Below are 24,745 nucleotides of genomic sequence, written 5' to 3' on the forward strand. Positions count from 1 at the left end.
TTCTTGCATTCTCCCTGCTGTGGGAATGAAACTCTGCAAAGAGAACAAAAGTGCCACTCAATTCAACTAAAAGGAGTTCTCTGAAATGGCAAGCTGTTAATGTACATACTAAAGATCATCTCCCATTGTGCTTGTCAACGAGTTTGCCAATCATTTAAGCTAACATTATCTTTTTGCTTTACCTTAAGTCTGTGAGTTGCCATGACAAAACTGAAAAAAAAATCTTCAACACTTCTTCATCTGGAGGAAGATAATTGATGACACATTAAACCTGGGTCTTTAAAGGCTAAGTATCAATCCCTGTCCAACTCAAGTCAGCAAGGTACGGCTACTTGGGAAAAGAGCTCTGCAGAATTCAAACAAAATCCAGCTGCAAAAGAACAGTTAAGGAAGTCCTCAGAAGTATGTATCAGGGATATTCCGATCAGCAAGCAATACTTGCAATACTACTGCAGTACATGAAGCAAAGGACACTATTTCTAAATAACTCATTTGGACAGGTAGGGAAGGAAAAAAAGAAAAAGAAAACACACAGAACTTATGATGCATCCAGTGCAGAAAGACGTCATACAAGAGGGACAGAGTAGTTCTGTGGTATGAGAAGGAGAAGGACGAACACTTCAAAACAAGATTGTCAATATTCTTTGTGGGGGCTCTCATCTTTAGGTGAAACTCCTGAAATCATGGATTCCTGTACTTGTATTAGGCACGCACGCAACACTTAACAAATCACCACACATGCTATTTAGATATTGGCATTGGAAGTCTTTTGGTTGAGTCACTATTGACTCAGGGAGATTATGATAGAAAACAAGATTCAGGGTTGAAAATAAGTGTGGTTTTCTGCAGGAAGGGGTTCATGGTTGGGGTAAACAAGAAAAAAAAAAACAGCCAATGAGTGAGGTGTCTCTGTGGAAGAGAGATTCATTGCTACAATTGTTTTTTTCCATCTCGAGATAACCATTAGAAATTCATGCTTCCCATGCAAAGGTGCAACCCAGCATAAATTTGGTGAGGACTATGCTCAGATCAATATTCATTTAGATTGTAAAAAGATGTCATGGCTTAGAAGGCTCTAAAATTATAACTGCTGTCAATAAGGGAATGCTCATTTGCAGACTCTCATAGATTACGTTACCTGATAGCAAATATGTTTGTGAGAGCAATCTAGAATATCTGGGAACTTCTGCTATCTTTATATTAAATTTGGTTTATGAGCAACAACACTTGAGTGTGTGAACTCACGGGCACACACATTGGATATGCAAGAGGCTTTCAAGCTGAAGGAGTTTTAGGACACTGAAAATTTCTTCTCTTTCCTTCTTCATATGTACATACGCTACACTACCAAGATATACACATGCACCATAGCTTTGAAAATGCTGGGACATACTTGTAAGTAAGGCAGAAATTTTCTAGTCAGAGTTACTCGCTCTTTAGAGGAAGCTCTTTACTTTTAATTATCTCTTCTTCCTTTCATCAAGATCGTTAATTGGATGTGTATTTGCAGTGCTATCTGGGACAGGTGTCCTCACATATCTTTGCCCAACTCATTTGATTAATTGCCTCTAAAGCATGCCTCTGGCTAGGGGGCACGTCACCTTTTAGTACAATCCCTGCCAGTCAGCAGTAATTTATTTGTCGTGTGTACATACGCAGCCCTAGCCAAGAAAGGCGTGGTAACATGCATCCTTGCTGAGCTCATTCAATTAATTGCTTCAGTGGCAAGCCCCTGGCCAGGACAAATTTGGGTAACTGTGGAGTTAAATGACCCAGGGAAACATTTTTCACATACATACCAAATCCATTTACTGGATTTACCACTCACCCATTTTCTGTCACCATATACCCCAGTCCTTGCCACTCATTTGAAGGTTAAATGTCACATGTACAAGCTTGGCTCCAGTTGCTGATCTCTGAGACACTGCCTACTCTTTGCCCCACATTCTGAGGCTAGAATATGCTAGGTGAAACACTACTCTACTTATATTCAAATGTGAACTCAAATCTGATTATATTTCATTAAGTGGAGAGTGCCAGCGTTAAGAAGCTAGATGCTCTAAAATTTACATTATGTTGAATATGTGTTTTGTGGAATTTACCTGGATCCATTGTTGTTTCATAATGCTCAGCAAGCTGCACATTACACCGAGTATACAATGACAAAGAAATTATACTTGCATACATGAAAGATTATGTGAAAGTCAGGATGGACAGTGGGAGAGTTCCAGAAGTCCCCAGCTCAATAAGCTGCAGATATCATTCAGGCCAACCGAAGCATTAGGTCAGAATTGCAAGTATACATCTCTACTGATTGTGATAAAAAGCTTGAAACCATAGCTGCAGATGTGACTGATGCCTGTGGAATATGAACCAGGCACACATATGAGGACAAGTATAGAACACGCTGCTGCAAGTTCATGGGCAGAATATTGTATGGGATCCCTTCAGCAGAACCCATTTCCCACAAACTCAGCGGGAGATCTGCAGTTGTCCTTAACTGCAACAGGACTCCGCCTTAATCTAGCACTCTTAACTGATTTTACAAAGTCAGAAATGCAAATAGTACACATCACTTTAATTTCCTCCATAATAATGATTAATCACTAAGCTCACCCTCCTTCTGAAGTTACCTAGTAATGAAAAAATGTCATGCAAGCAGGATTATAAATGTGTCTGATAAACAATTCAACCTGACTGCCAGTGATTATGAGTTCGTGACATATTATTTCACTTCAATCTCTACATTAGAGTCAGTCAAAATCATCCAAGTATTAGTGCAAGTAATTTATGGGGTAGGAAGTAACAACATCTCAGAAAAGAAACAATATTGGGGAAGTCCTGCTGGTCAGGCTGTGGTGCCTTGGTGATGTAGGAGCTGCTGTGTATGAGCCTTTCGTGTGACAGTCTCTGGCATTCCTCATCTCATCAGTCACAGGAGCACGCCTGTCATCCTCAGTCTGACTCCGATAGAAGCTACACGGTGACCAGGTTCACAAAACTGCACAAAAACTCAACTGTAGCCTGATTATTCTTTGGTTAAGTCACCCACACAGTCACACGTGCAGAGCAGATTTATACACCAGTTTAGAAACTGCTGTTCATTCTGGATGCAGGACCACGCTCAGACTAACTACTGCAGTGTAGCTGTATGCATTGGGAATGATACTATGATTTCTCTGGATATCAGCCACATTTATGGAGCCTTATTTATTGATCTACCAAAGGTTTCTGATACAGTTGACCGCACATTTTTGTTACAGCAATTTAAGCGTGACACAGATTTTACTGTAGCTTGGTTTAGCAGCAATATAATTGGTCACTGGGTATTATGGGGAAGCTGGCATTGCAACAGCACTGCTGCATCTGTGCTGCAAAGAAGGATGTCCTATCCCCCCCACACACACACTGTTGGACTAGTATCATTTGCAAGTGTAGCATATTCACTGGCCACAACTCACGTGATTCCCCTGAGAAGTTTGTGATAAATACTGCCACTTGTATTCTGCAATGGAAAACATCCACAGATGGTAGCCTGGGCCAACAATGGACAACAGCAGTTTTAAATACCCTCTCTGGCCTTCTGATTCTGAACAACCTCAGGGTGCAGGTCTCCAGCATAATCTTTCAGACTTACCCTGAACATGGCAACATTGCCCAGAAGTTAGAGTTTCTATGTCTCTAACCCTCATCCTGGCAGGTATCTAAGGACAGGGCTGGCACAGGGATGTACAAAATCCCCCTAAAACTTGAGTAAGTCATCTTATTCTAAAGGACACCAGTCCTTTAGCAGTCACATGCACGTTTTAAAGGTACACATACAAGCAAAAAAGATAGTCTTTTAGATTAAGATAAAGTGCCCTCATCACACCTTTAAGCCTATGATGCCACTATCTTAATTAGTATGCATAGCAGATTAAATTTGAAGCTCAGCAATATCATGGGACCTCTTAACTGGGTAGTTGGCTCAGTTTTTCCAGCAGAATATAAAGCTGGATTTTGAAAGCTGTATAGTAATTGGCTATAGCTGAAACAATGGCTCAGATCACCTCCCTCAAAATTACTTAGTAGAAATGATGAATTGTCCAAAAAGCCCCTTGCTGGAGGGAAGAAGACAGAAAGCATTCCTCCACGAAGCCAAGAGGAAAAAGAGGTGACTTCTTTCATCCCAAAAGATCCTGGAATCTGTAGTACAGTTCCTTAATGCAATTTCAGACATGGAAATTTGTAGGAGTTACAATGCTAGTACACATGACCAGATAATTTTAGTATTTTTTTCCCCCCATTAAAACTGTTGCTTAAATGATTCTGTACCCGCAAAGTTGCTGTGTTTTCCATTCTTTTGTGTCTATTCCATTTCACTCGGGATGACATGTCCATATGTTATGTAAACAGTGAAACTGATCTCCCTTTTACACATTTTGGTTAAAGATACTGGAATGCATTCCCTACACATTTACACAAAAGAAAAAAAAGCTTACGTCCTATTCCAAATTATATGTACTTACTAAAACAGGATCTGAAAATGGATAGAACTTGAGATCACACATTTATATTAAAATTAATGTTCTCAAGATTAGTCAGATTTTTTTATTTTTTTATATATATTTTTTTAAAGTAAATCATTCATTTACTTGGATCCTTGCTTCACATTAGAGAAGATGATTGTGCAGAGATTTTAAATCAATTTTTGAGTCTTTTTCTACTGAGGATTAAGCTTGATGATTAAAGGGACTTTATGTTAATTTCAATAAAATTTTGCTTCCCTTTTCACTTTCTATTTTATCAATTTAGTATGAGAATTTTGTACGGTCTGAGAGCTCGGCTCTTAAGGACTAATACGACAATTTCTTGGTAGACTGTGTTTTCTCCCTTCTACACTGACTATGATAGAGGACTTTAGCACTGGTCTCTCTCCCCTTTGACACTAACCTGCTGGAAGATTCCTAATGTCCTCCTCCCACCCCACTGTTCTCACTAAATATATTTTGACAAAAGATCAGAAAGGTGAATGACCAGCACATCCCCATGGCTACTGTGGGTTACCCTCATTGCTGCTAAGGAGAACAAATACAAATCACAGTCTGAGAGCAAAAGCCAAGAATAACTCACAGGCAACACCGCTGGTGCCTTTAGAAAGCTTTTCACACAATAATGAAAATCCTAGATACTGCTAGACAACATAAGAGAACAACAAACCAACTGTAAATCTCAGTCTGAAGCTACAGTGACTGTTATCAGAGTCTGCATTATGATAGCCCTAGAAGCCCCAACCTTAAAAATCACAGAAGAAAGGGCAGGAAAAGACTCCAGGGTCATCAAGCCTATTTCCTACCCCAAGGCAAAAACATCAGGCCTAGCACTGCTAAGCGGTTGACTTAGCTGGTCAATAACTGCGCTTTGTACAGGCATAAAGAACAAGTCCCTGCACCAGAACAGTTCATAACCGAGAACAAGACCACAAGGCAGGCAGAATTCATTCTTTCTGCATTACTAATAGGCAACACAGGGCCCTATCCAAAGTTTGTCTCCAAAATCTTGAGCAAAACAGGAAAAGAAAAGCTATCTTTCTTCCAGTCAGATGATAACCCAAAACACAGCCCTGCACACCACACCTATGCACTGTGTAAATTTAACAGCCTCCAGCTTCAGTGATGTTCCTGCAAGAGGCTGGCTGGGATCTGGGCTCAGTTCATAAGGCATTGCATCTCCAAATGCTTTACTGAATTTAGTGTACAGTTTTAAATGCACAGCAGAAACTGATGAAGCAATGTGTAAGCACACCGTGGAAGTCCCAGGGCAGGACTAGATAATAAAACTGGTCCAGAGTACAAAAGCAACAAAGAAGGCTCTTCACCCAGCCAGGAGAGGAGAACTGAGAGATTGGCATTAACACAGAAGAGTAAAGCAGTTTGGTATTTTACAGAGGGATGAGCTAACAACCTTTAAAAACCAAGAGCCTCCATTTCTTCCTAACCATAACACTGATCATCTCTGTGATAAACAGCCAGCCACCTCTCCAGCCAGTGCCCTTGCTTTTCCCACTCCCTGCTGGCTTCATCAGGAATTCTTCCATGCAGGAACAGTCTCCTACTACATAATTCCCCAATACTCTATCCCAGGGGCGTCATGAGCTCAGCTGGGTCCTCTGTTCCCTATTCTCATGCAATCAGTCAAAACAAAAATCAAGAGGAGCAGCAATTGCTTTTAACAGAATGGAGGATTTTTTGCATTTATTTTCCTCGGCAATTTGCTTAAAGATTAGATTTTGTTAATTATTACAGAAGTATCCACAAACACCCAAAATTTCACTTTCCTTTCCTAACAAAAAAAAAAAAAAAAAAAAAACTTTCAATGAAAACAGATGGATTTGCCATCAGCCTTTGTCATTGAAATTTCCATTTTCACAAAGTACATCTAAGAAGTGCTTAAAATTTTGTCCAGTTCTAAACACAATACCAATTTTAAAGACAAAATAATGAAGGCCAAGCCAGAGGCCAAATAGCTCAGCAAATGGTGAGGGCTGAAAACACGCTCCAAGCCTCATGATCCCCACTACAACAACTTGCTCCTTAGGCACCTCATCCCACTTTGCTTAGTACCTGCATTGAGAAAAGGTACATAAAAATAGCAATGAACAGAATGTAGGAGATGTCAGTTAACACCTCAGAGCTGTTGCAAGTCTCTCCCTCATCCTTTTTAATGTGAACTTACGAAGGAAAAAAAAAAAAAAAAAAGAGACAGGCCCTCCTCACCATAGAACATGGATTTTTTGCCCTTAGGAAAATTGGTAGATTTAATACCCAACACCTAATGATTTAGCAGAACAAGAAGCAGGAGCTACTCAGTGACAAAAATGGAAGAATTTCAACTTTTAATTCTGAGAAACATAACATTTTCACCTTCCATAAGCGTTCCCAAGAAAAGTATGCCTAAAAAAGAGAGATTTTAAGTTATTTTTTTTAAAGGGCTTTACAATCCTTCTGAGGCCTGTGCCTTTGGACTCATGCCAGCACGACTGAAGGATTACTCTGGATTCCAGCCATTCATTCTTCACCACGCATATTTCAAATTCAGAAAATATACATATTCAGAACAGAACAAGAGGACCATCCCTTCTCTCTTGCAGAATATCCTGATCTATCTCACTGTCCGAGGGAACTACCAACCACGCAGCAGGACAATGCCATATGCATCAACATATCCTAATACAATTTGTCTCCTTACAATTAAATCTAGAGGATCATATGCTAATCTAGTGCTCAGTACTATTCTCCAATTCTCACATGGGTTATTTTGTAATGGAAAAAAATGGCATATAGGCTGCATTGTACTGTTCTTTAGGTAAGCAAGGATCCCTGTATTTCTTTCAGCAGTTTGATTATCACAGTTACTGTTCAGTGTGTACTCCTAGGCTTTTTTTGGAAGATGTGTAGGTGAAAAAGCTTGTTTGAGGAACTCACCAAAACCAGTCCGGATCAAAAAAAAATATTCTCACATACTAACATGACTATTAAATTCACAGAAGCTTGTCACTTCATAGCAGTTGTGAATGCAGAGATGCTACAAACTCTTTTTTTTTTTTCCTAATAAAGATCGAAAATCCTTTGTGTTCATCTAGGGTTTTGAGCTGAGCCCAAGCTGAAGCCAATGGTATCTTTTTCATAGTACAGGGTTCTTAAGATGCCTCTGAAGCTTTTATCAGATATTTCAGCACACAGTTATTGAGCACAGGTGCCAAAATACAAGAGTACTTCCATCTCTGTCTGCACTCCTCCATGGAAGAAAACAGGTTCTCTGTTCTGTGCCACTGCTGCCATCCAGAGCCGGTATGAATGGATGTTTTTTGAAAGTCTGACTCCAGCAGTAGGATATCTGCTAGAATTTCATGCTGTAGCATTGCTAGATTTTATTTGCTGCATTTGAAATGCCATCCTTTTTCCCTTCAAACAAATTGACCATTAGAGAACATCCTCTGTGAAAACAGCTCAGAGAATGCTGGCACTTTGAATGTTATGCTGGAGGATGGGAAATTTGTATCTTTTGATGGAACAAAGTCACTGGCTTTACTTTGCTGTCGCTTTTTGTTAAGCATGTGTCCAGCTTCATTTACATGCCTGTCAACATCCCTTTTCCCTTGCTCGGGAACACTGAGGCCGATACCACAGAGCTCACACTGTAAATGGAAACAAGAATGCATCTCTGTATATTTATACACTCACAGACCTGATGTCATTGCCAGGGGGCAACCAGAAGGAAAACACCCATGCATTTTAGCTATAACAGGCACTTAAAACCAGCTTTCCTGAATGTGGTGCCAGAAATATGCAGATTTAGCTTCCTAAACAACCAAAACAGCCTTTGCATGCACCAAGAGCTTTTTGTTGTTGTTTAGAAGGATAAGAAGAAGAAAAGAGGAATACATCCAGCGGTAAAATGCTGGATCTATTACGAGTACTATCCATGCAGTTTTGTTCTCTTCTATTTTCCTAATAAAGACAGCTTCACAGCAAGCCCTCTTTGGTGTAAAACTTCCTGACAACTACTTTCAGAATGGCAAAGTCGGTCAGAGTTTTACAGGTTGGATTTAGTTCCCAAAGAAATCAGAGCTGTACTTGTGACCATAGTAGACCCAGGCCTAGGCCCTCAACATTTCTAAAATGGCATGGGTACCAAAGGATGGTTACCTGAAGTGAGGAAAAAAGAAAAACATTCTTTCAGAGGAACACTGCACCAGGGAGAAAGTGGGTAAGGCAAGGACATGGGAAGGATTTAAAAACAACTAAAAATATCTTTTTCATATATGCTATAATGAAAAAAAAAAAAAAAAAAAAAAAAAAAAAAAAAAAAAAAAAAAAAACCTACTAGAATGTGCAAGGGATGCAGGACTGCATATACCAGCCTTACCCGTGTGGTGTTACTGAGGTTACCCAAACCACCAGTATCTGCCATACACAGGATGGTCCTTCAGAGTCAGAGCCTGGTTCAATTCCAAATACTCTCAGTAGCACTGTTCTGCAATACTGTTGTGTTAAAATAAACAGAACCATTTAAAGCTAGAAATAAATATAAATAAGACAGGCTGAATTCAGCCCATAATGGCTTCAAAAATATGGTTAGTATTTTTAGGCAGCATGGGGGCTGTTGTATCAAACTGCTGAATGCAGTAAAGGCATTCATTCACTTCCACAAAATGCCTGCCTCATGACAGCCTGTCTCAGTCATTTTAGACTTATTTGACAGTATTCTTGATAGAATCAAATTTTTCTAAATTCAGAAATTCAGCAGGGAATCTCGCTTTGTTTGCAACTTTAGAACATTGCCACTTTCTAGACAAGTTACTTACTACTAGAAGCACAATTCAAATTTATTTTTGTACACCTCACTGTTAATAATAGTGGAAAATGCATCAAGCTTATTTAACAGCATACAAAATAATTTTTCATATGATTTCTAAGGACCATATTTTGCATTTGAGTGATGATAAATTTAATCAAATCTTATGCTCTGAAGAGGAGTATTTAGTTTAGTATTTTAAACTATGTTGTAGCATTCTCTATACAGGAATAGCCAGGGCCTATCTCTGCAACTGAATCAAGACCAACTCCATTTCATCCATATGCATATTACCTTTGAGAAGAAAGGTGTTAAGATGGGATTCAGCAGGTGGCACTGTTACACATAATTTAACAGTGTTTGGGGTTTTTGTTTGTTTTTAAACAAGGTAGGTGTGCTTTTTGATTTGCATGTGGACTATGCCTTTTTCAGTTTTACCGGTGAAGTTCCTGTCTGGAAGACATGAAAGAGAGGACAGCTCTTCCGAACTGCAAGGAGTTTCTCTCTCTGCTTTAATCTGTCTCACAGGAGTCAGCAGTTGAAGCAGAGGTTGAGGTTTGCATTGGAAACACTGGCAAACATGACACATCCAACTTCAAGACCATTTCTGCTTCAGGAACAAGGTGTACGTTTAAATAAAGTTCAAATCTCTTTTAATACAGCCATTATCTGTACTACTCATCTTCCAGCAGGTTGTCAACTTCCAAAACTTTCTGAGAGGGAATGCCTTCAAATTAACATGTTCACAATATTCAATAGCAGTTAAAAATAAAATAAATGTTGAGGACCTACCTAACCCTATTTCTTATGTTGACATGGCTTTATTGTACTGAAATTAGCGTGCTTCTCTGTGTGAGCACCAGCAGGTCTGTTGGGGTTAACAACATAAGAAATTTGGGGCTACTACTTGGACTCCAGCCTTTTCTCTTGCCTGTGTATTGTTCTGGGTCAACTGCACCCCGGTTCAAACAGATATGAGAAAGGATTTTCTTTCAGTATTGATGCTTCTTGGCTTGGCACCCTCTATCATAACAATCACACCACCAGATCCCCCAAGAGGACATACACTGATCTGCATGCAGTTCCGACCAACAAAGAGTAAGAAATTAGGAGAAGCCTTCTAACCACAAGGAAAATGAGACATCTCCTGCTCTGGCATATCCATCGGTCTATAGTCTACTCTTTAAGGTTGCCAAGTGCCTCCCAGCAACATGCAAACAGCATACAAATTATTCTTGAGGATGGAAAGCTGGTCTCTATGTTCCAGCTTTGTTTTCCTAGATTACTCTCATTCATCCACTCCCACTATCAGTCACGACAGAATTAGTTACTGAGCTGCTTCCACTCCACTTTCCACTTGTATGCTCTATTCCCAGTATATCTGGATCTACTACTGACTGCCCATCAAATCTTCCCAGTAATTTTTAAAATATCACCTCAATTATAAAGAACTGTTTCTTTATCACTGTTACAAGTACTGACAGGAATAAGATTTTGAATCCATGCACAACCAATAACGGTAGATAATGCTTCTGAATGAGACCCAGGATTTATTTTTTCTATCTACTTGCATAAAATTCACCAAACACGGCACACAGTAGTTCCCCCACCCCCACAAGGTGTTCAGACAGAATTGTTCCAGCATCAAAAGCTTTGAACTCCTATCTAGGAGGTTGAGCTGAGCAAATAACAGACAATGCTGCCTAAGCTTTTGAGGGAAAGGCAAGGATGTGGAAGCATCAGGAAAGATTTATGAGGGAGAACAGTCTTGTCTATTTTAAGACAAACCTATGCTGAGATTAAAATAGATGATTACTGAGATTTAAAACAGATGTTTGAACCAGGGAACCACAGATGGGAAGAGTCAGGTGACATTTTTCTACAAAGGCTAAGGAAAATAGGAGGTATAGAAGGAAGATTGCTATCTGTTGCAGACACTGAAGTAAGGGGTCTCCACAGCAGGTATCCTGTTAGAAGAATTTGGGAAAGTTTAAAAAAAGGAATCAGACAGTTCCATTTTGTTTGGTGTGTTTATTAGTTCTATTTATTCTTTCATGAAAATTGAGAGGAACTCAAGCCTCTGCGTGTGAGCTTGAGAGACAGGTTTGCAACCTATATTGGGAACAATTTAGATATAATTTGTTCCTGGATACTAGATAAGGAGACTGCACTTCCAAAGATATGTCTATTGCTGTGAGTTAGCACTTGCCTTTTGAGCTCATGTTCATTCGTAAAGTGAAGCCTTTGGCACCAAGACTAGCATCAATATTATACATAAGCTGCTTATTTGGGAATGAATTCTCCGTCACCAAGATTCCAGTGACCTTCATGGGACATGGCTGATTTCCATGCCCATGAGTTACTCTGATAGTGAACTAATATATGCAATTTGAAGGCAGTATGTAAGCAAAGGATGCCAGCAGAGACAACTCAGAGACCAGTATCAGATGGGCTCAAAGAGACTTTTAGTATTGTAGGACATGCTGGGCTATTCTCTCTGTAAAACAATACCATCTGCCTTCCCCCTTTAAAAATTAAAATTCAAATGAAAGCATAATTCTGAATGTTTCAGCCTTTATCAAACTCAACTGTTCAGCACAGCATTAAATAGTATGAAATAAGGACTCTTGGAGGACTGTGCATACTGCATGAAAGCATTCATTAAGTCTAAGTTATGGTTACTTCTGCTGTCAAGTCAACAATGCACAATCAGTGGTGGCTAAAATTTTAGCCTGATGTGTTAGACTAACAAATAGCTTTCAAGCCTGTATAAACCCTGTTTCCTGCTAATGAGTACAAATTATATGTCACCATGGGATTAATTTCTTTCTTTGCACTAAACAAAAAAAAAAAAAAAAAGGAACTTCTTGCAGATACAACTTCATAAAAACTTATCATGATTTTTGCTAGAAACAGCACTTCTGTTTACAGCTTGGTGCTCTGGTTCAGCATAAGATCACAGAGATAGGAAAAGGGAATGACTAGAAGTTTTGAATTGAAACACATCCAGATTTTCAGAAGGAAGAATAAAAGAATTTGATATTCATGCTTATGCATGATCCTGCAAATGCTCCGTGTTGTCACAAAGATATGGATTCACATGAAAATGAAGCATCTCTGAAGCTCAGGGTGCATTGAATCTAGACACAGATTTAACAACCAGGATCATCACTAGTTAGGATAGTCATCTTACAGTAGCACAGACTATCAGCTTGAGCTATTCGGTTTTATTGAATACTCTTCCTAAAGTTCATAGGCTGCTCTTTGCTGGCTTGACAAATGCCAACTCAGTCATTCAAATCAGCACTGCAAAACAATGTCCCTGTCTTATTTCTCTTACTGCACCATCACCTCCTGTGATCTGCTTTCTATCAGGTGCAAAACCTTGTCTCTCCCACTGGACACCCATGTTGTCTGTAATAATGCTACTGATGCCTGTCCAGCCAGCAACACTGGTTCCCATCACCTCAGAACGTATTTTTTTTTTATTTCCTACCTTGCTGAGAATTCTGAGCTGCATGGGACTGCAATGAGCCCACCTTCCCTTTGCATACAAAGCATTTAACAACAAGCAGCCCACTAGCACAGTCTGATGGCTGCCTATCACACTAACCAGGGCTGTCTTATTAATCTCAGGTGCTCCCCATCTGCCTGCACCCAGTTGTATTCCTACTACCTTCCACACTATTTCCATCACATTTAAACTCCTACCACTGTAGGACTCTGGCGCAGTATGGACATACTTAGGTGTTACTATAGTGTAACAATATGTCATTACATACATTACATATATTACTTTGCCATTGTTAGTTACAAGAAAAGGAAATTCTCTGTGCTCCAGTGAAAGAGCAGACTACAGAATTATCCATGGATCCACAAAAAAAAACAGCTGAAACAGAACAACATGGCAAAGCTGTATTAACAGATCCTAGATGCAAATTAAAATTTAATGCATATCCCGATACTGCAGTGATACAACTTTTGATTTTTCTAATATAAATCTAAACAATCACTTTAATACTACCTATGTTATTGACGTATCATATTTATATTGCACTCTGTGCCTTGCAGGCAGGATTGCTAGCAATAAGAGCTATATTTCCACACATTTTAAAAGTATATCTAGAAAATATTAGGCATATGTTATTTAGAGTAGGAACCATAACACCACTGGTCACATCACCACAAATTACATAAACAGCATATAACTCTTCACAGAGGAGGAGGTTCATGCATCAGGACCAAAATGGGAATCACACCAGCATTCTGCAACTAGCATGTTTGCAACTGCAAAACAATGTCCCTGTCTTATTTCTCTTACTGCACCATCACCTCCTGTGATCTGCTTTCTATCAGGTCCAAAACCTTGTCTCTCCCACTGGACACCCATGTTGTCTGTAATAATGCAAGATGGTGAGGCTTGTCAAGAAGAAAACTAAAATGAAATTATAGTCCTACCTTAACCTTACGTTGCACCAGAATCAAGGTGAAAGCTTGCCTAAAACAACCCAACAATAACTTCAAACCTTGCCCTCTCATACAAACACCCCTTTCTAAATTGGAGAACAGCTGGAGGCTTTAGGTTGATAAATGGAGTTTAACCTCTGATCTTAAGCCCACATGCTCCTGGGAGGTGTCTTTTTAAGTACTTAAGTGGAAACGTCTGTCAATCAGAGTGAATTACAGAATGTGATTGTAAAGGATTACATATTTCTAGGCAAGAGAAATCACGAATTACTTGATAGCTTGTGTTATAGAAGATTAAATCTTTTTTTTTTTTTTTCAGGAGAAAAGACTTAAATCTTTGGGTTACTACAAGAGGTTACATTTCTCCCTTGAAGTGGAATTAACCAGTTTGAGTCAGCTCTAGTAAGGAAGTTGATATAGAGTTGTCTAGCAAAGGGCTCTATAAACTTTGACATGCTTATTGTTATATTTGATAGTAAGTTCTACAGACTAAGCTGTGTAGGCTTAAATATTTTATATTAAGTCTTCTAATATTTTTTAACTAGAACAGATATTTTTACCCATCTTTCTCATTTCTCTGTGAGAGAGCCTGCCAGTCATAGTTGATTCTTGATTTCCTAGTCTCACAAGGATATCATCCCCTTCATTCCAAGCCAAATCCCTTCTAACATTTCAGAAGACAGAAATAAAATCATTGATTCACAATTTTAGCTATAATAGTTCTGAATAATTTATAGGTAGGAAGAAATGAAGAAAGATGTGCAGCATATGATGGATCATATTAGCATGGGACAGACAGATAAAATGTTTCCCAGAAGAAAGGCAGTTTAGTTGCATCTTTGTAGATTACACTCTGAAAACTAAACAAGCAATCACTTTCAGAATGTAAATATTTCTAATGAAAGAACTGTGTACCAGCATAGCTTCTCCTATCTCATTGCATGAAGCAGATACTAATTATTTTCCTTGGAAAAGTGGAAGCTCCTGTTAGCTTTGGAGACTGTGCACTGAGATGTGGGCCTCACAGCTCAGAAGCAGGAGTTCAGGCCTCATCTATCCAGCTCACTGCTCTATCAGAGGCAGTGATGGATGGAAGATCATGGTGGAAGCCAGAAGATAAGCTCAGTCCCCAGCTCTGCTAAGTGATCCCAGTCAAGACAGTTGCCCTGTCAAAATGTTACGGTCTTCACCGGGTCACAATATAATTCTGTCACTTCAAAATCCACAAGACATGAAAATTCTGCTTAGTACAGTGAGATCACAAAATAAAAGGAACCTGGTACTTATTCTAATATTAAAATAACGTACAACTGCCCAAAGAATTACATATAATTATCCACCCTGATTATATATATATAGAAAAAAAAAAAAAAAAAAGCAAAAAAAAAGCACAACTCTAACTCCAAATTTGTTTATCCTCTATGTGCCTTCATAGCCTGGTGTTCCTATTAGTAGAAATTTCCCAATATATGCTTACCATAGACCTTACTGAGAGGTGAGTAGGTAAATGGGGGTGGAAATAGTCCTTTTGTCTTCCAGCCCAGCCATGCAGATTTAATGAGTGGGGCATTTAAAGCTTAACAGGCTCAGCAGATGATGCATATTTCACCCATTGTCTCTAGAGTATTCCCTGACTGTATCATCAGTGGAACATCCATTGTGGCAGCAGGAAAAGTGGGTTTGAGTGTGAAAGACTGCACATACTATATACACACGGTAAACTTCAAGGAAAAAAAGACTATGTGAAAAATATGAGTGAAATGATTGAAACAAGGCAAGAAGTGCACTATCATTCATATGTTACTGTGTGCTCCTCTGCTCCCTAATAGCATCAATCATGATGGTCATTGGAGTGCACACAGTGGAAACAATACCACTGGATATTAAGAAAACCATTTCTACCATTGGGTCAGACATCTGAGAGAAAAAATAGTATGAAGAGCCACTTGACCAATTCCCGAGGAAGAGTAAAAGCATTGCCTTTAAAATTTAGTCCAAAGTGACTGTTCTTCCTTTTCTGCCTTTCCTTTCTGAAGTTGCTTGCAGGGAGGTGACAGATTCCCCATGCTGAGCCCCACTTGCAAAGTGGATTCAGGCAAGAAATAAAGGTGCTCAATTCCTATTTGGACAAGGCTGCTATGTATTAGTCACCCCATGGAGCAGCCAAAGCAGGCTGTATCAAAGTGTCACATCTTAGCCAGTCCCTGCTTAGCACACTGGCTCACCGGGAAAGAGTCGGTGAAAGACTCTGCTCTCCTGTGTGTCTCTGTAAAAGTAAAAAACAAAAGTCAAACTTAGTAAGTCCTCAGGAAAAGTGAATCCAAACTTGAGATTCAACTTTTCTAAGACTTTTTGCATGTAAGGAGGTCTCTTCTAATCACCTCTGTTACTTCTTATTTTCCAGACATCCTAGACTCTGCCATGAGGAAGTGGGTGATTGATTGGAGCCTCAAGATTTAATGTATTCACTGAACCTTGGTCTACTAACAGCTCATATTCATCTCAATAAGAACTGAATCAGCAGGTCACACCATGCCACCAGGATAATTACAGACAGAATGTATGAGATTTTTAAAATCCACTATTTTTTGTGTAGTTTTAGTTTATATCAAGCATGAATGACAAGGAAGGTCCAAAAGGTTATAGCAGATGCTTAGTACAATAAATAGGCAGCAGAATACTATGATAATCAGACCCACCCCTGCCATCTTTAGGGAGTCAAAACACAGTTATTTTCAGTTGGAAGATTGATTTTTTAAGTGTTTTCTGTTTGTCCAAATAACAACTCCAAGATTTGGCCCCATTCACATCTGAACTTAGAGGTACTTCATTACAATTTATAGTGAAACTCAAAGAACAAATACACATTTAAAGCTATTTTTAAAAGTAATCACTTCTACGGTCCACAATTTCCACACTTCAATTTGGATCTTATTTCTCTGCATTTTGTTATTTACTCTGTAATCTCTGTTTATCCAAGAGTGCAACTGTTCAGATGTAATATGTCACTTTCAGCAAGGCCCTACTTCTTACCCAGTTATTCTTTTTTTTTCTACTCCAGTGGGGAAAAAAAAAAAAAAAAAAAAAAAAAAAGTAACTTACTCTCTCAGTAGTCTAAATACATAATTCAACTATTCTATGCATTTTGTTACTTGAGGTTGTGAGTGGTTGATAATACCAGAGCCAGAGACACACACTGCAAACAAACATTGGAGGTAAAGTCTTCTGGCTCCCAGGTCTCTGGGCCATTTGACCACTGGCCAAATTATAGGACTTTTGTTCATCCACGTGAAAAGCAACTCCTTTAGAAAACATTTACACCCACTAAGCTACATGTCTAACCTAATAACAGATCTGTTCATGTCAGAGCTAGGTGCCTACATGACTTTGCTGAATCCTGACCAGGAACAACTTTGCAGTAGCTCTTTTTGAGTTGCTGGTAAGTGCTGACATTTCAGTCGTGCATATTGTTAGCATATTGCCAGAGAATTAGGAGCCAGGCACAGGTTCCTAATATTACCAGGTACTCTTGGGTATCAAGTTTTCTTCCATGACAAAAATAAATAAGGCCTGAGAAACAGTGTTTAGTAGAATTTAATGTAGGCAGACAAAATTGTGTTTAACAATGGGTCAGCTGGTGACAGGTAAATCCTGCAAGAATCAGACTTCTGTCAACAGTCTTACTTTCACAAAAGGCTCATGCCATGAAGACACATTTATTAAACTTAGTTAAATTATTCCTTGCAGTTGTGCTATAATATGATCTAGTTTTCTACTGAAGATTAGTATGGATGGAGTTATTCTGGTGAAAAGTGACAAAGTGAGGACAACATTGGCAGTAAATCAGAACATGAAAATCACTTCTCAGCTGATAACTTGTATTGAGTTGTGTCCATTCCTACCAAGCAAAACCAAAATATCCCTGAAACCTTTTATCATCCAGAAAAATCTCTGCTTTTGCAGTCTTCGTTCATTCTGAAGGAAAGATAGTCTTTTGCACATAAAATCTGTACAAAACATAGTCAACACTGACAAGTATAGGGCCAATATCTAGGCAATTATTCTGATTTTCCCTGATTTTTTGTGAAGCTGAAGACTCAGGTTCAAAAAAATCCTATACATTTCTTTTTTAACATAAAGATTTTTCAAGGTCCTTCCACTGCACAGTTATAGCACTTCTTTTGATTTACACTGTCTGGTCAAAGTAACAGAATGATGACCAGATTTAGAAGATTAAAGGTAGGACTTTGATGTTACTATTATAGATTTAATGGAGCTAAGGGAATATTATGCAGAAATCCAGCTTTCTACTCTTTTTCATATAGCTGAATGGCCTTTCTCCTGAGGAACACAACATAGTTCATTCCTTTTCAGGACTTTAAACAGAAATCTGTGAATCAAGCTTCCAAGAGACCAAGTACCATACAACAGTAACTCTGTCTATATATTTAAAGCCAGCCTCTGAAAAATTTATGAATGCATTTCTTATACATCAATATTATGTGGTCACTCTTCTGATATTTCCTAAATTTTTTCTGTCACATAAACTGGACACAGCCACAAATTGGCAGACATTGGCGGCACTGGAGTGGTGTCACCGATGGATCCATTTGGGGCTACCTCTCACTGGTGCACACATGGGCACAGTCTCTGCTCCTGCAGAAATGATATCCCAGTCCCTGCACTGGAGCATCACAGAAGTACGTACCTGAAAGTCACAGCCACCACATGAGCATACCATGATCCCCATTAGGAGGGCTATGGAATAATTGGCTGGTGTCTTGATGTGGGAAGGCATAGAGTAATACAAAAACCTACCTAACTTGACTACATCATAGGGACCAAGAGGAATTCCTAATGAGGCCAGGTCAGGCCAGCCAGCTTTTTTCCTAATTAGTGTTTCAGGGTTATTACAGTCTGTCATTTCTTCACCGTTAAACCAGAATATCTGGATCTCCTTTGAATATTCCTTTTGTCAAATAAATAAATAAATAAATAAATAACCCTACCAACATTTTTTTTTAAGTCTCAGTTAGGGCCCAAAGCCATGCTTACTCTCCATATGTGTGCAGAGATGATGAAAATTCATTACAATTTCATATATTCCCTTGACTGTTTATCATTTGGTATACAAAAATCCCAATTCTGTGATGCAATAGCATGTACAACATTATCACAGCTGACAGGAATTCGGTACTCCACTATTTTACCTGTGTATGGAGCACATGAGTGACAAAAAATAACTCTTTTGTTCCTCCAAATAGAGTGATAGTTATATAAGCCTCTTGCTATGCCTGGAAAAACAAAAACAATTATGTTGAGCTTTCACTACAAGTTAATGTATAATTTAAGTGAAAAGGTCTCTAGAAAAAAAAAAAAAAACAGACCACTGTGCATTACAGCTTTGTTGAATGCTTCATTTGAGTGTCTGCCAAGGCCATTAAGTAGTTGACAATATCTGTACAAAGTACAATGTGTGGGGAACTTCACCTTTTAACAGAGATTTGGTCATCAAGCAAACTGAACCCTTTATACACCTTGAGAGTTCACAGGCTAAGAAGTTGTCCTCCAGAAGAGGCTATATAGAGACCAAAAAGGTCTAGACATAATTTCTCTGAAACTTTTTGGGGCTGTCATATAATAGCTGAAAAGGAATTTCCTATGTTGCCCCAGTATCATAAAAGACTCCAGTGAGAAAGACAACTAACCAGATTCTCTCCTGGTTTAACAATCCAAACAAGAAGTTTGCTGTTCACATTTAATTAAACAATTAATTAAATGCTGGGAAATGATTTTCAGATGGGGAAATTCCAGACTACTATGTTACAGCTTGCTGTTTGGAAGATTCAGGATGCAAATATCGTTAACTTGGTGTTATTGGTGGTTGCACCAATAACATGGCACAGTTAATCACTGTCAAAGTAACTGAAATATTATTAGAATTATCACTGTAGCACTTAGAAGCCAGAGTCATGCATTAGGTGTCCTTGATATTAGACATAGAAAGAATAGAAAAATAGTTTCCTACTGTGAAAAGCTTACAGCCTATGAGACAATAGAAAAGTGGATACAAATTAGCATGAAAAAACAGACCCTGAAAGTGTGTAGAGCTTATAGCAGAATGCTCTGCAGACATCCCCATGTTTCTTCATAATTTCACACTAAAAAAGGAACCCATCTCCTGGAGGACTGTGATCCTTGCAGCAGGTTATTCTTACATATGTCCACAGGACGTGTATGGAGTATCAGCAGCAATGCAGCCATTTAATCACATGGATTCACTGTACATTCCTCAGGCCTTCACAGTGCACATACACAATAGATCCCATGCTCTCACTGGAAAAGTGCTTCAATATGCCCAAAAATGTCAGATAAATATTACATTTCCCAAAAGTGTGTCCTAGATTTTGGCAGCAAAAGAAGATGAAACATCTGAGACGAAGCAATATGCTTCCGTTCCAATACCAATGACCTCTAGTAAATAAGCCTTAATGTTCAGGTATTCTACATGAACACAGAGGTAGCAAAATGTGAATGAGGTCCTTCTGCTTGAGAACCTGTATTAGCCTGCACTCATGTGTGCCAAATGGCTGCATTTGGGCCAGGAGAAGCCAAGATTCCAGGATGCAAAGGCTGTGAGCTGCAGTTCCCTGCAGGAGTGGAATACTGCACTTACAAGTTGAAACTCAGCTGGTCTGTTGCCACCTCTTCAAAATCAGCCCACCTTCCTTTGATGAATATGCTGCAGTTGCTGGCATGTGCCCTTGGCTTCCTCTGACAAGTGAGTTAGGTCATGATTATTTGTTATGATTTCTTTTTCTGAGACATTTAAAACAGTTTTTAATAATAAAACTTGTCAATTCCTTCCTTGCATTGCAATATTGGGGTGCCTACTCTGTAAAACTGCCATGTAGTGGTATACTACTGTGCATGCTGCTGATTAAAGATAAACAAACTCCTTGTGTAGTTCAAAAGTTCATCTACAATTTGAATGCTTTGGAGTAGAAAGCGATAAAAGAGCAGAAGAAAAAAAAAAAAAAAAGTTGAAAAATATAGGATGAAAAATGCAGTTGAGAGGAGGAAAGAGAAAGTTGTAAATGAGCATAGAGGCAATTTAATTACCATATACAGCACACTTGTCAAATGCTACATTTCCCTGCTTTGATGTCTGATCCACAAGGGAAAGCTGTTTGCTGTTCCTTCAGAAGCAGTTTGGTTTTGCTTTAGTGATTCAGCAGATACCATTGGACTCTGCTCTGGACTTCTGCCAGACATAGCCCAGAGAATTTCACCAGTTGATTCCTGCACTGAGCTCAATAACTTCTTGTTGAACTGGGGCATGTCTTTTAGGAAGACAGCTGTTCCTCACTAGATCCATAGGTGAGTTGTTTCAATTATTAATTTCCCTTGCTGTTGAGAAATTTGCACTTTATTTCCCATTTGAATTTGCCAACCTTTGTTCTAGCAGTCACAGGTTTGTACCCTGATGACAGCTCATCTATCAGTTCAGCATTAGACAATTCATATGTGCCAATGCAGTTACTGGGAAGGAAACAATTCCGTCTTTGGAAAGACTTTCCTTTAGATGGGGCAAGAAAAACAACCTTTAATAAAAACTCCTTGGCAAGAAAAACAGCCTTTAATAAAATCTCCGCTGTAACTAAAGAGGGAGAAACGATACAAGGAGAAACGATACAGGGAGCAATCAGTAATAGCACTAGAAACTAGAGTGACAAGCTTGAATGTATGCAGCCTGAAAGGCAGCTGCTGATGCAAAACCAGGAAGACTTTTCAATGATTTTGAGTGACTTGGCAGTCCCATAGTAATAGCAAAAGCAAGTTTTTAGAGTTGATCACTCTTGCTGCTTCTAATTCCTATCCAATATTTGCTGCTATTTGCAAATATCCAACCTTCACAATACCACCAAAGCCAGTCACCCAGAGCAAAGAATAGAGCTAGAAGCAGGGAAGAGACTACCTCAGCATAGCACCAGTGAGGGAAACTCAAATGGCTACGGAATACTGTGTGACCTTTTTGTAGGGTTGACCTACTTATGGCAAAGGGCTTGGCTGAGGAAAAGCTGGTTTTGCAAAACATAGGGGTTTTGACCAAATGGACGGTCTTCAGGGACACGGAAGACCATATAATAATGCATACGCACAATCTGAATCCATGAGGACAAAATGTAATCATGGGAAATATTAATGCTCCAAATTCTCACTATCTTGATTTTCCAAGTTCTCTGTTAGTATTCATGCTGTGTACTTTGGTAAAACCCAACCAAAAATCCATCCATCCATCCATCCATCCACTCACTTGAAAGCCCCTTATTTTATTTCTCCTTATTACTATACATACATACATATATACACATACATATGTATGCATGCATGGGTATACATATTGAGTAGTTTAATTGTATCAGCACAGCATTTATTTTTCTTCATATGATTGCTTTCACTCTCTTCCATGCATTCCATCAGTTGCTCTCCATTTGAGTTTCAAATCAAATTCACTTCCTTTTCTAGTTACCATATTTTTCTATTGCATGGATAAAAATGTTTGAAGCAAATAGAAGAGCTAGTTTTTTGTTAGAATTGTGAAGCAAGCTGATGCAATGTGAACCAATGCTCCCTAGATAATCCGCAGTTCTGAAATCCTTAGTCTGAGAGACGTAAGCACACACATGAGATGGAGCAGTACTTTGTGGCCTCACATGGAAAGCAGACATAGAAGTGATTCTCAGCCAAAACAGCTCACTCTTTAGTCTGTGTATCAGGCATGAAATTAAAAATCGCTAGAGCCATATCTCAAGAACTAAATTAATGTTCTCTTGCACACATCTACTATCCCATCTATGAAAGACTGACAGGTACATCACTGAACATTGGAAGGTCTTGAATCAATATTTACTTCTCACTAATAAATGTCCAGCAACATACATTGTGAAAACTATTCAACAAAGAGCATCCCAGATGTTGTACCAGAACAGCTAGGCGGTGGATAATGTAGAGGAACAAAATGGAAAGGCCAAATGTGAAAAGCTGTGTGTGATCTGGTTACTGCTCTCCTTGCTGCTGAAATTCTCTGTGGAAGGTATGGTAGACCATATATAACATGTCAGATTGCAAGCAAACTGTTGACTTTCTATGTGTGGATTATCAAAACAGGATGAGTGTCTATCATACAGCAATTCAGCTTCTGCTCAGACAGAAATAGAGTGCTTGTCAGATTGTTCTGGCTCACCCAGTTCCAATTACAAACAAGCTGGCTTCCAGGAAGATTCACCATGAAGTCCAAATCGGTTATGTCACATGAAGGGTCAGTGGTGGAAAGCCAAGGCTAATGAATGGCAGAAAAATGCTGACAAGCACCATATGTGCTTGTTTTATAAGGGACTCAAGGGGGATTACAGACCAAGTCAGAACATGACAATGCTGATTATAACCAGGGGGAAAAATGCACTGATCACAGATTGCCAAGGCATAAGGAAGTGCTGGGACCAACACTTTTAGTATTTGTTTAGCAACAGCACAACCACCAGTGGAAATATGTTGGGCCCAATATTAAGAAGGTTTGTTTGAGTTACCAGTCATAGCCAAATTAACAAGGCACTAGCAGCAGTGCAAGATCATAAAATACACAATTTCCTGAAACACAGTGTGAGTTGCTAGGTTCTCCTTATATGATTGCAACATTTGTTTGTTTGTTTTTGTAGTTCTTGCTTTGTTGTTGTTGTTTAATCAGATTTGGGATGTGGAGTCACTCCACAATATTTCAATGCTGTATACATCATCTAGAGATGCAAGATAAACTTCACTGCAACCTCACCACTGGCCTTCATTTGCCAGAATCTTCTCAGATTCTCCCCAGTCATTTGTCCTTCTATCTGGTAAAAGGAAAGCTTTGGACTACAGTGTAGCTCTAAGGAAACCACAAGATATTTTACATATATTTTTCAGCTCAGTAAGCGCAGAAGTGTTTACGCTTTAATTAATCTGAATTGGGGAGCTGAAATGCACTTCAAAGATTCCTAGAAAGACATGACTGCAAGAAAGTTTTAACCAATTTTAAGGAAAGCCTGGCAATCAAATGTACTGCACAGCAGAATATCTCTCCCAACTTCTCCCTCTAACAAACAAGGTTTGTTTTGTATTTCATGCAGCAGAGCTAGATCAAAGGGACCTAAACTTTACTATGTATACTAGGATGTGCTTCACAAAATAATTTCTAAGGTACAAGGTCACTGACAGTCAAGCTTGGCAAGTTATGTGTCTTACTAAATTCTTAATTAAGCTTTGTATGATTGTTTTTAATTATTATTATTCCCTATCACAATTAAATTCTTATGCCATAGCAAAATTTACAGGCTATATGCAAACTGAGCTGTCCTGTGCAAGCCTCTATACACATTTGTAAGCAGCTCACCCTGCCCCAAAGGACATGAAACCAGAATCCTGGATCTTTCAAGGTTTGTCTGTCTCCTTGAAACCTAGGTTTCACATTTCACTTTGCATTGGCTATTTCATCATTTTTAAACCTTTCTGGTTATTCTACCTGTCAAGGAAATGTGCATTAGCCTCCAACAGGAAAAGGCCGTGTACCTGTAAGTGAAAAGCAATTAAGTTAATAATGAAAACAGTCAAGGTTTGTGTAGCTCTGTCAGAAAAATCAGAGATTTATTAATGGCACATTGGTTGGGGAAGAGAAATGTTAACTCCTGTTCAGTTAACTTGTATATGCTTTGTATGCATTTTGCTTTTGTAAGAACCAGGGAATTAAACTGTATTAATAAATGCCTATTAAGGGGGCAAGTTTGTGTTCACAAGACCTTTGACCCACCAATCAATATTCACTAGTTCCAATCACACATTGATATAAATGAAGTGCAAGCTTTCTCTTGAAGTGCAAGCATTTCCTTTTGCAGTGAAAGACTGCTTA

General features: G+C 38.9%; 1 long non-coding RNA gene across 1 annotated transcript in view; it reads right to left on the minus strand.

Moving 5' to 3' along the window:
* LOC137862670 (uncharacterized) overlaps positions 1 to 13,952 on the minus strand; it is a 48,097-nt gene extending 34,145 nt beyond the window's left edge. The window contains exon 1 of the long non-coding RNA XR_011100468.1: positions 13,795 to 13,952. This is a non-coding gene — a long non-coding RNA (uncharacterized lncRNA). The remainder of the gene's footprint in view (positions 1 to 13,794) is intronic.
* Positions 13,953 to 24,745: the final 10,793 nt, after the last annotated feature.

This window comes from Anas acuta, chromosome 11 (assembly GCF_963932015.1).
Source record: "Anas acuta chromosome 11, bAnaAcu1.1, whole genome shotgun sequence".
Classification (NCBI taxonomy): domain Eukaryota; kingdom Metazoa; phylum Chordata; class Aves; order Anseriformes; family Anatidae; genus Anas; species Anas acuta.